This window comes from Hydra vulgaris, chromosome 12, assembly GCF_038396675.1.
Source record: "Hydra vulgaris chromosome 12, alternate assembly HydraT2T_AEP".
In the NCBI taxonomy this organism is placed as follows: Eukaryota; Metazoa; Cnidaria; class Hydrozoa; order Anthoathecata; family Hydridae; genus Hydra; species Hydra vulgaris.
Window position 1 is genome coordinate 40,514,845 of NC_088931.1, and position 13,435 is coordinate 40,528,279.

The 13,435-nt window shown below is 26.8% G+C and overlaps 1 long non-coding RNA gene across 1 annotated transcript; it reads left to right on the forward strand.

The window, feature by feature from the left end:
• Positions 1-2,093: 2,093 nt before the first annotated feature.
• On the forward strand, positions 2,094-7,927 carry LOC136088731 (uncharacterized). Its single transcript, XR_010642445.1, has 3 exons — positions 2,094-2,414; positions 7,274-7,342; positions 7,768-7,927. It is a non-coding gene; the product is annotated as an uncharacterized LOC136088731 (long non-coding RNA).
• Positions 7,928-13,435: the final 5,508 nt, after the last annotated feature.

Consider the following 13,435-nt stretch of genomic DNA (forward strand, 5'->3'; position numbering starts at 1 on the left):
CTCGTCTAAATCTATTGTTTCTAATACAACTTGATTATTCGTTCTAAATGGAGCAGATGTGATTATAGTTTCTCCTGTTTTAATATCAGTACGCTCCATTTCAAAATAGAGAACGAAATAAACTTTAAAATTTTTATTTTCTTTTAGTATTTTAATAGCACTATTTTTAGCAGCATTTATGAAGGATAAGGCATTGTAACCTTTTATCCCTTTAGCTGTATATTGTTTTGTCACATTTTTAACAGATGATTTCTATAATTTAAATTCTATTGGGTTTTTGTAAAACTTATTATACAACTCTACTACTTTAGATTTTAATGCTTCAATCTTTTCACTAGCTGTTTTTTTAATTTTATCAGGAACAAAAGACATAATCCAATTTGCAATAGAATTATTTGATTCTTTTCGAGATATTGATCTATTAGTAGCAATATAAGGTGTAGGAGTTAAAATTGTTGAAGATGATATATCTGGAATAGGATCATCTAATATATTTCTCTGTTCGACTGATGTAGATTGCGTTTGTGTGCGCTCAACAGGTGTGTGCGCTAACGCTTCTAATAATTCACTTATTTAATGTTTCGCTCTTTTGCGATTTGTTGTAATTCTGTGACTTTTTTATTTTCCATTTTTATATAGCAAGATATTTTTTTTAATTCTCATTTTCTTTAAAGGATTTTTCAAAATAAAAAAATCTTGTCGTATTTTTATTAAAAATATTTACAAAGCACATGTAAATATTTTTTAAGCATCTTTTATTTTTTTATATTCTGATTTTTAAATACATCCCCATCCTCGTATTCTACAATAATAAGTAATATTTTGATATTTTGCAATCTCCTGCTCTTTTGTAATTGTCAATGTTCTATATATAAAAGGTGTAGGAGTTAAAATTTCTGAAGATGTTATATCTGGAATAGGTTCATCTAGTATATTTTCCATTTTTTATATAACAAGATTTAATTTTTTTAATTTTTCAGAATTTAATATTTCAATCTTAAATCCATTATCAACTTTTCCATCACGTAATTCGAGATATCTCCATCCATGCTTAGTTTCACGCATAGCACTATATAATAATTTATATATTTCCATGCTAGTCAATTTAACAGTGACTGGTTTTTTCTTTATTGTTCTTAATCTTTCTAATTTTGGATCTATTTCTTTTTCTTCTTTTTCACGATTTTTTCTAGGTCTCCCAACTGGATTCTTCTCATTTACTTCTTTTACTGGATGTATTCTAGGTCTCCCAACTGCTCTTTTCTCATTTACTTCCTTTACTTCAGTCATAATAGATTCTTTATCTAATAACCCATTTTCCATAGCAATCATTAGCAATGTAGCGAGATTGTCAGATGCTTTTGAAATATTATTTTCTTCTAATAAATTTTTTAAACTTTTCTTTGTATATTTCATTCTTTTAAAATATAAAGAAAGAAATTTAAATAATTTTCAAAAAAATTTAATTTACAACAATTTAATAAATATTCATTTTATTCCCGTCTGATTGAAATTCTATCATTCTATCAGATAATACAACAGCATATGCATCAGTATCTGCTGGAACAACTATATTAAATGTTGCTTTAACTTGCACATCTATTGTTGATGATTTTAATCTTTCTGATTGTTTACTAACATCAAAAACAAAAAGTGGGTATAAATCTTTATAGTCAGATGGAGTTATATTGCTGTGCGTGATTCATTCATTCCATAAAATTTTTCATTAAACACAGCTGCATCTCTATAAGCTCTTGAAAATTGCTGATTTGGGAAGGACAAATTATAATAAACAGCAGGATATTTTTCTCGATTAAGCATAATGTATATATTTTTCAAGTCGCAATGATCAAATATTGAAGCACTAGCATTTTGGTCTCCATCCTTATTTGTTTGAAATGCAACAATAATGTATCTCGGTCTTTCAGAAGATGTCCTTACGCATCAAAACTTACTGGAAGTGTCACTTTTGATTCGATTTTCATCTGATGGGGTCACATGTGGTATAAACAATGAAATTTTATTAAGATTAATTTTTCCTAAACCTACACCAGCAAGCTTAAAAATTGCGTCATCGTCACTCCCAGTGAAAAATAAAACCGCGTCCCACATGGGTTCCGCGTGGGTTCCGTATGGGATTGATGGGATTTACGTGGGACGGATTTTCCCATGTGGTATCCGTATGGAAATTTGTCACCTTAAACCCATGTGGGTAATCCCACATGGGTTACATGTGGGAACCATATGGTATTTACACACATGGGAAATCCCACGTGGGTTTCCTGTGGGATTTGCATGGGAATTAATTTGAAAGCTGGAAACTAAAAAAAAAAATTTAAATCGACATTGCATTGCGTTACGTTTGTATTGTGTGAAAATATTTTATATTAATAAAGAGAATGGCAAGCAAGTATGTAAGTACCACGAATAATTTTTATCTTTCTTTATAGAAATAAGATTAAGATTTGTGCAAATAGACGTATTATTAGGATAATATTATAGTTATTTGAATATAGATCTTGAGTAAATTATTTGCAAACAATTAACTGATGCAAGTTGAAATGTTGTCAAAAACCAATCTTGCATGCATGGGACACTGCAATGTCCCACAAAGAAATGCAGGTTTGAAAGTCAAAGAATTCCCAATTTTCTTTATTAAAAAAAGAAAAAAATAGGATGGAGATGGGTTTCTGTAACTTTTTTTATGCTCCAAAACTTTTAACTTTAGATATAATAAGGTCCTTAAGACTTGAGGGACTTACGAACTACATTGAGGAACAAAAACAGGATATTTACAGAAACTTTTCAATTTTTAAAGCCTCTGGGTCCAGTTTTCAAAGTAATATGATCTAAGTAATGTTTAAATAAAATAATATGCTTTAAAATGCATATAGTTATACATATAACTCCTGATAGTTAACTATATGTATAACTAGTTATACATATAATTTGTTATAAAAACTTATTTTTTAAGGTTATGCTTGAAAAAATTAGTACCAATTAATTCAAATTCAAGATTTAGTTAAAGTTCAAGTTAATGTTCTTATTTATTAATTGTTTTTGTTAATTTTATATTTATTTGTTCAAATTTATCAGTTAGTACTATATTTTACTACAGTTAGAATGTTTATCATTGTTGAACGTGATTTTATTAGTAACTTATTTTTATTTTCAATATATTTTGACAACAACCTTTATATTTTAAATGATGACAGCTTTACTTTTCTATTGATGTTAAATTTATTACGTTTCAATAACTCAGATTGAATCTTAGCTGAATTATTGTAAGCTTCGTAGGGGTTTGTTGTATATCAAATGGTGTTGTAAATATAGTAAAAATAATATATATATATATATATATATATATATATATATATATATATATATATATATATATATATATATATATATATATATTTATATATATATATATATATATATATATATATATATATATATATATATATATATATATATATATATATATATATATATATAACAGTAAAAAAATAAAAATGATACAAAATTTCACTTTAAAACGAATACCATTAACATTGTGATGATAATTGCATTAGGAAACTAGTATTTATGTATTATTATTATACTATAAATAAAAAGTTTTTTAATTCATTTTATAAAATGGAGACTGACAACTGATAATTAATGGAAATAAATACAAATTATAAAAATCATGTAAACTTCATTTATTATTACTAAATACTATATTAATGTTAGTCTACAAAGTTAAAATCAATTTAGAGCATTGTTATTAGATTCGCACCTCCACTTCTGTCTCTCAAAATTATAAAATAGGTGGTCAAAGCTTGCTCAATAGGTAGGTTCTCAGCATAACAATGCTTTTTTCTTACACTTTCTAAAGAAAAATATGGCAAATTGATTACTTATTTTACCTAAATCGTAGGGTCATTTATGCATAATGATGTCAGATGATGACCCAGTTTATTGAACAACTTCACCCTCAGTCAATTTTTTGCCATCTCCCATTGAAAATAATGTCAGTTTTTGTAATTGTATTATGATGATATATCTGAATTGTTAATATAATATAAAAAATGCATATATCATCAATTTTTTTCTGGTTCAATTATACATTTATTCTCAACAGTACTAAAAGTAAAAAAAAAAAAACATAAAATGTTCTTTCAGATAAGCAAGCTAATTTCTGAATTTAAATTGTTTTTCCTATGATCCTCAACAGTTTTAAGCAACAAAAGCAAGAAGTTTTTAGACCACATTGTTGGTGTAAATACCTCTAAAACCTGCTCATAGCTAGCATAAATTGTTTTACTTTTTTTTTAAATAAAATATTTTACTTTTTTTTTTAATTCAATTTTTTAATTGACATTATTTTAGTCTCAACACCCCCTCCCCATTGTCAATTATTGTTAAACTCACACTGCCCCTCTATCTACTGGCATCATTTATGGATGATCCCATAGCCTAAATACTATATATATATATATATGTATATATATATATATATATATATATATATATATATATATATATTTATATATATATTTATATATATATATATATATATATATATATATATATATATATATATTATTTTTACTTTATTTACAACACCATTTGATAAACAACAAACCCTTACAAAGCTTACAAAAATTCAGTTAAAATTCAATCTGAAATATTGAAACGTAATAAATTTAACATCAATAGAAAAGTAAAGCTGTCATCATTTAAAATGTAAAGGGTGTTGTCAAAATATGTTGATAGTAAAATTAAGTTACTAATAAAATCACGTTCAACAATTATAAATATTCTTACTGTAGTAAGAATTAGTACTAGCTAACAAATTTGAACAAATAAATATAAAATAGTGAAAAAACAATGAACAAATAACTTGAACTTGAACTAAATCTTGAATTTGAATTAATTGGTTCTAATTTGTTCAAGCATAACCTTAAAAAATAAGTTTATATAATAAATTTTATGTATAACTAGTTATACATTAGTTAACTATCAGGAGTTATATGTATAACTGCATGCATTTTAAAGCATTTTATTTAATTTATATATTACTTTAGATCATATTACTTTGAATACTGGACCCAGAGACGTTAATTCCCAATTACACTGTGGTACTCCAGATTAAAAATTTAAAAGTTTCTGTAAATATCCTGTTTTTGTTCCTCAATGTACTTCGTAAGTCCCTTAAGTTTTATGAACCTTATTATATATAAAGTTAAAAGTTTTGGAGCCTAAAAAAAGTTACAGAAACCTCTCTATCTCCCCCCTATTTTAATTTTTTTTTAATAAAGAAAATTTGACTTTCAAACCTGCATTTCTTTGTGGGACACTGCAGTGTCCCATGCATGCATGCTTGGTTTTTGACAACATTAGAACTTGCATCAGTCAATTGTTTGCAGATAATATACTCAAGAACTATATTCAAATATCATATGAACATGTTAGAGAATGTTCATATGATATTTGAACATCACAAATTTAATAATATTGTTGTGATATGTTATATAAATAATTCCATAATAGATTATGATATCAAAATAAGATATGAAGGCAATGATCAAAGAATAAATTTACTTATAGAAATTTAGATGTTAGTTTATTAGTTTCAGAATATTATATTATGTGTGACCGCGGCCTTCTATAATAACAGGCCTTGACATCGCGCAACAAAGTTGTTAAACTGAAGGCCAATTCCTAATACTGTGTTTACATTTTCATCTTTTAACATTAGACGAAAGTTTGTGTTCGCGCTTTTTTAATAAATCTTTAAAATGTGATTGGTTTATAAATTAGATAGCCCAACATCAAGACGATAACGTTGTAAGGTAATAATATTGTCAAACTAACGATAAGTTTTTTTAATAATTAAAATGCCTTGAAAATGCCTTTAAAATGCTGTGTATCTCTTTGCAAGTCGAACTATCTATCTCAACTACAACAAAAATATCAATTTATACAACTACAATATCAATTACAACTACAACAAAAATATCAATACTCAACTACGACAAAAATATCAATTTATAAATTCCCGAAGAATCTAGAGGAGAGAAAAAGATGTAGTAAAGCTATCCCAAGAACTGGTTTTATTGTTACAGACTATACAGCATTATGTCAACTGCATTGGCCAAATGAAGCACCTTTTGAAAGCAAATATGGGAAGCAACGACCTTTAAATCCACCATCTGTTTTTAAAATATTCCGCATAGTTGTTTAGCCACACCAGCAAGTAAAGTTAGAAAAAATGTAACTTCAAGCGGTTTTCGAAGCATTTTACCAGATGAGTTAAATGATTTTCTAAAAGAGGATGAACTTATATTTGACGATATTCAATCTTTGTTAAGTGATAATAACGATGTTATTGTTTTCCAGCTTAATAAAAAAAGTTTGCACATGCAATCAAAAATGTACAAACTTGGTGTTCCATTATTTATTTTAGTAATTTTCAATGATTATTCATTTGTAACTAACCATAATGGCACAACTTGTAATATTTCATATTTAGCTGTAAACAAATTAAAGTTAATAAAAACAAAATCAGCTTTATTTGAAGCAGTTAGATTTTTAAAAAATAAAGAAAGTTCGCTTCAGTCAAATATTCTATTCGAACACCTTAATGCTATGAGAAAAGTTAATGTTGGTGAAGTTTTATATACTTCAGATATTTTATGTAGAGCATATGAGTATTTTGCTATGCGACAAAGTTTATATGATTGTTTGTGTATTGACTACAAGTTGCCAAGTATAAGGACTTTAACCCTGTTGAGATATATTGATAAAACTTTTTTTTTGCTTGAATCAACTTTTGTTGGTGTTTTTTATTGTTGGTGATTTTTATTGTTTCCATTTTTAGCAAAAAAAATTAAAAATACAGTTATCTTTCTAATATATAGATATATACTTTGTTATGGTTCTGCTTGTTATTGATACTATTTAGTATTACATAAATATTCTTATTGAAATTTGAAATACGAAAAGCATGATTATCTTTTAACAATTTTTTGGTTTTCTTTTTATATTTCCGTTTTTACTAGAGATTATATTAGAAAACATAGACTGCCATTACACCCTACCTAATTTAAAAATATATCAATATAAGTAAAAGTGAAAGTTTAATCGGGCTTCAGTTTTTACGGCATTTTGCGCGATGTCAAGGCCTGTTATTATAGAAGTCTACATCATTGAAAAAGTAGGTTTTTACATTTTTGTTTTTGTTTTTATGTTTAACTACTTATCCTTATTGATCACTTTTTTTCAGGATTCTCCTCATGGGTTCAAGCTCATTACGCATAATATGTGTTCAATTACGCATAATACGTTAGTAATTGTAAGTAATAAATTAGGAAATAATTATTTGTGAAGTATTGTAGTCATTAATGACTTCAAACTGGCTAATAATTAAAATTGCTCGACTAATAAGGTTCCTTATTAAAATTGCTCTCTCTCCTCTCTCTCTCTCTCTCTCTCTCTCTTTTTCTCTCTCTCTCTCTCTCTCTCTCTTTTTCTCTCTCTCTCTCTCTCTCTCTCTCTCTCTCTCTCTATATATATATATATATATATATATATATGTATATATATATATATATATATGTATATATATATATATATGTATATATATATATATGTATATATATATATATATATATATATATATATATATATATATATATATATATATATATATATATATATATATGTATATATATATATATATTTATATTTATATATATTTGTATTTATATTTTTTTTTAGAAAATGTTTGAAGAAAGTTAGAAGATCCTAAAAACCTTGGTATTATACAAGCCGGTAGTATACAAGCCGAAGCGATTTAATTAATTCAATTGACAAAAAAAGACGTGTAAATCGCAAAAGAAAAAATAGTTTTTTTAATATTCGTTTTGGATGTATTGATTAATAGCATTTATTTTTAAATAAATTCATTTTGCAACACGTTTTTTAATTTTATAAAATTTCGTCATAATAGTTTAAGGTAAATCCTACATAGGTTATAGGTGGAAAACATCACATGTTAAAGATCAAAAATGCTACACGTTTTGAATACCAAATGGGATAAAGTAGCAAATACCAGATTAAGTTAAGCCTTTCTGAAAGCTTCGATGATTAATTTTAAATTACTATTTAAGTAATTTTTAAATTAAAAGAATTTTAAAAATTATCATAGAAGCATTCGGACTTTTATTTGTCTAGTATTGACTCCTTTTATACCATTTGGATTATAATATGTGGCATTTAAGATCTATAACATGTAGTATTTTCCACCTAAATCCCATGTAGGATTTACCACTTAAAACCCATGTGGGATTTACCATATGAAACCCACATGGGACAAAATAATAATCCCCATATGGGTTACATATGGTAAAAACCCACGCGTATCCCATATGGGATTTACCATATGGAATCCATGTGGGATTTACCATATGAAACCCACATGGGACAAAATAATAATCCCCACATGGGTTACATGTGGAAAAAATCCACGCGTATCCCATGTGCGCTTTTTCACTGGGCTACCTCTTTTAAGAGTTATTGTATGTTTAAACCCATAAATAACTTTATCGTAATTATCACAGAATTCAAAAGTGTGTTTTAAAGGTACGCAAAATGAAAATGATCCTTTTGTAGTTGGTTTCTAAATTATGTATGTTTTTCTTATTGAATACCCTTGGTTATCAGCAAGTACTGCTGTTGTTGCATAATCTTTATACCACAATTGATTTAATCCTTGCGCTACTTGAAAGTCATTTGGGTATTTAAGCATTCCTAAAATTGTAGTTGCTTGACCTGAGTGATAAACAGTTTCTATATTTTGGTTTGATGATTGGTATGATATTTCACTGAATAAATGCATAATACCATTATTTGTAAGCGTCACTGCATCTGTATTAGCATAAGCTGTTCCATCAGCTTTAACAAGTTGTCCTTCAAATAAGAGATAAGCTTCAGATGGAAGTTTGAACAAATCTTGTTGCTCAATGTTGATTGTTATTTCTCCAGTACCATTTAGATTTGTACGAACCACTGGCTCATATTTATGGAATTCAAGTTTTTCAATTCCATTATCTACAGTTGGTATTTCTGTAAAATTTAATACTTCAGAAGTTGTCACTTTATTTTTTTATATACAATATAAAATTTTTTTTTTTTGATTGACGATTCTTAAAAAACTACATAAAAAATTAGAAAGTTTACGCATAGCTCATTGATTTAACAAATTAAATCTACGCAAGTCTATTAAGTCAAAGGCCGCGTCCTTTTTTAACTAGATCTTCTATTCTTATAGCATTTTCATTTGATACTTTTTTTGCTGATCTTATTGCAGAACCCATCATTAATTTAATTATATTTGTTGTTACCTCATCTGGATTATTTTTTTTAAGTTTTTCAGACCCATTATTAATTAGATCATTAGATGGAACCAAATTTGAAATTATTTCATCAATTTTTTTAACATTAACAGGTTGTGAAACTATTTTTACAGATGCTTTATCAGTTATTTGTTTTCCTTTTTCAACTGCAGCATTTATAGCAGCTTCTATCGCTGATGTTGAAAGTTTTTTTCCTTCTGATTTAGCAGCAGTTATTGCACTTTTTCCTAAATCAGTAGCAGCCATCTTCTTCATCATAGCTAATGTTACATTTGACGCTTTTATTCGTTTAAATAAATCTCTTATACTTTCGAATTTACCACTTCCTCCAATAGCATGTTTCTTTATATATCTCTTATTTTGAACAGTTAGCATTTTTTTATGTACTATATTTTTTTTTTTATATGCACTGATATATTATAAATTATTTTGTATTGCTTTATACTGTTTATCAGTCATTTCACCTTGATTTAATAATACATCACAATCTGCACCAGCTTCATTTCTTGCTCCAGTGTTGCCTGCTTTCCGTGCATCTATACATAAATAAAGTCTATCAATGAATGCATCAGGGTCGCTAGGAAGAATTATAGTTTGTATTACCGTTCTTTTTCCAATTCCATTTCCTTTTGATTTACGCTTCTTATTTATATCTCTCCAAATAGAAGCTATTATTTCTCTGTATTTTCCACTACGAGACAACTTTGGTTTGTATGGGTTTGCATCAGAAGTAATTGCATCTGTTTGTATTAATATATCTCGATATTTTTTAAGGTCATCTTCATTATATAAATTCTTTTCAGGATTAAACTTTACTATCAACTCCCAAAGACCAGGAGTACCATAATATGTTTCATCATCAATAGTTATATCATTATCATTAATATGTATTGGTTTTTTTACAATATAAAATATATCATCTTTAGAATGTATCCAAAATGTAGTATCTGTAGACTTTTTACTATTAGCATACATTCTTAGATAATCTGTTGCAATTTTTCCTAGCCTTATATTTTCCTATACCTTTATTTTCTTCATGAGAAGGAAATAGTTCTTTAGAATCAGTTATCATTATCTCTCTATTTGCTTCAGGATAATAATTTGAAAAAGTGAGTGCGAATTTATCAGCTTGATCTTGCAATTTAGATATGTTTTCTTTTATTCCATCTTGACTGTCAATTAATGGCTTGTACAATTTTTCTAAGCTTAACTGTAAATTAGTTTCACCCGTCTTTTCATATAAATTGTTCTGCCGTATTCTTTTTTTAGTATCTAAGTAATTCTTTAACAATTTTGTCTCTTTTTTCAGGATCTTCAATTTTTAGAAATGACATTTTGTTTTTTTATAAATAAATATAAAAAAGCACAACGTAAATCGTTTTACGTTTTATGTTTTATGTTTTGACGTTTACATTTTTACTAAATCTGTTTTTGAGTATATAAGTTGCTTCATCTCTTCCTTGTTTAATTAATGATTCTTTAGTTTGTTCATTAATTAATTCTTTTGAATTTGTTCTAATTTGCTCAAGCATGGCTTTAAATTTTTCAAGTTTACTAAGTATTAGTTTAAATTCATTGTCACCTATACTTCCATCTACTAAAGCCTTAGAAATATAGTCACTTATTGTATTTAGTTTTGAATCAGCAAGTACTTTAATCTTTTCATCCTTTTCTGCTTTTAAATTTAATTTTTTATTAACTTGCCCTCCTATTAATTATAAAACACCTGCTCCTAATGCTGCACCTTCACATGCAATAGCTACTAAAAATCTAATTCCAATAGTTCCAAGTACCATAGTGCTTGCTAGTAATGAATTATCAATTGCTGAAATTATTTTTTCAGCTATATTATGACTTTTACTTAACATATTTCTCTTGTTTCTCTCACTCTCTATTTTTTTTTGAATTTCACTAGTTGTGTTTAGGCGATATATATGCGCACTAATAATCTTATTTTCTTCATCAGGTGCACTTGGAAGATTTAGATATATTTTATTGAAAGTTTTATTATCATTTGCACTCTGTGCATTTGGTATATCTGAATAAATATTATTACACAGCTTTTTGTAATTAAACTCCATTTTAATAAGTAAAAATAATTTTTTTAAAAAATAATTTAAAAAAAAATATTTACAATCAATAGATCAGAATCAGAATTGTTAACAACATTTATTATAATATCATCAACAGTTTCTGATATTAGAGAGTTTTGTAAACTTAACATTTTGAATTTAAGTTCTTCTTTTAATGAAACTAACGCAACACCTTCATTAACTACTACACAAAACTTTAAAAGAATATATTGATGTGATAGAGATTTTATTGTAATGTCTTGTTGTGCAAATATTTCATATTTATTATCATTTATTATTATTACTGAAGGGTGCTCCAAATCTTTGTGTACTTTAGAATGAAGAAGTATTTTTAGAGGTTCATCTGGTATATATTTGTTTATAAATTTGTGTATTGGCGGATTATTTCTTGGCATTTTATATATGTAAAAAAAAATTTCAAAAAATCAAATTTAAAAATGGAATATTAGCAAATGGTGAATCTTTACCAAATAATAAACCTTCACCTGTTGATGTATATCCATTTCCGCATTCGTATGTAATAACCATTACCTACAGAACTTCCTTTACTCCATGGTTTCAAATATAAACCATTTCCTGCTGCTGTCATTTTAAATCCTTATCCATTCTTTTTCCTGTACACAGTACCACTTCCAGCAATTTTATCAACCATAGCTAATCCAGCTGCTGAACCTACTCCTGTTAATAAGCCTGTTGCAAATGCTGGAGCGACGCTTGGTAATAAAAATTTTCCAGCTGTACCAAGGAAAGGTAAAAGTGCTCTAATAAATCCTCCCTCTATTTTAGAATTGTGAGCTAGTTGTGCTTTACTTAGATTAATCATTAAGCCTTTACCTTTTTCATATGCCCTTTTAACTCTATTTAATTGATAATCTGTTACAGCTAATTTATGCTCACCATTAAGATCTGAATGTGATAACTTAATACTAGCTCCATAACCATCTTCAATTGCTTTTTTAAGTTTTTCTTAAAAAAGCAATTGAAATTGCCCTTGCGAAACATTTATTTTAATGTTAGTATATTTACTCATCTTTATATGTAATACAAAATAATTTTTAAAAACTTACAAAAAATTATTTTAAGATTTATTTAATAATAAATACTACTTCACTTCATTTATATGAAATGTGATAGTTACTTCTTCTCCTCGTAAATTCAAAAGTTTTCCATTTAGGTCAAGCAATGTATTTTCTATTTTTGATATTGTTTTTAGTGTTACTGGTAAATAAATTAAGTTATACGGCTCTTGAGCAATTTTATAACCAGGACCTACAGTTGGAAAAAATGAATATATAACGTTATTAGTTCCTCCATTTATATACGATGATCCTATTATATTACTTGTTACTCGTATACTATTAACATTTAATATGTTTACTATATTAGTTGATATATTGTAGCCTGCTGAATATATTCCACAGTCAAAACCAAAAACAGTTCTAATTAAATTTGAAGTTGTAAAATCAACTTTATAACCAGCTGCAATAGTTAAAGCTGATCTTAATGTATTATTGTTTCCTTCAATTTTAATATTTGCTCCTGAACTTGCATCACCGTTTCCTTTCATAATAAATTAGATATATTTATTTATATCATTAATTTCATAACATCCATCTGGAATGTTTATATCCTTCCAAGTTGATCCATTATTTGCGCTATATCTAAAATTGTTGTTTGAAGAATTAATATTAGAAAAACTGTAATATGTCTCTAAACTAACTAGAGCCATTTCATATTCTCTGTCTTCTCTAAGTGGAATAATTGGGGAAAACTTAGTTTTTAATATACTGCTATTTCCGCTCACTGATAAATATGCCATTTTTGTTTTTTTATATAGAAGATAATATTTTTGTTTTTTATATTTTTTTAAATTCACAAGTTGGTATATAAAACGTATCTAATCCACTTCTATATTTTCCATAATCTTTTTTAGAAGAT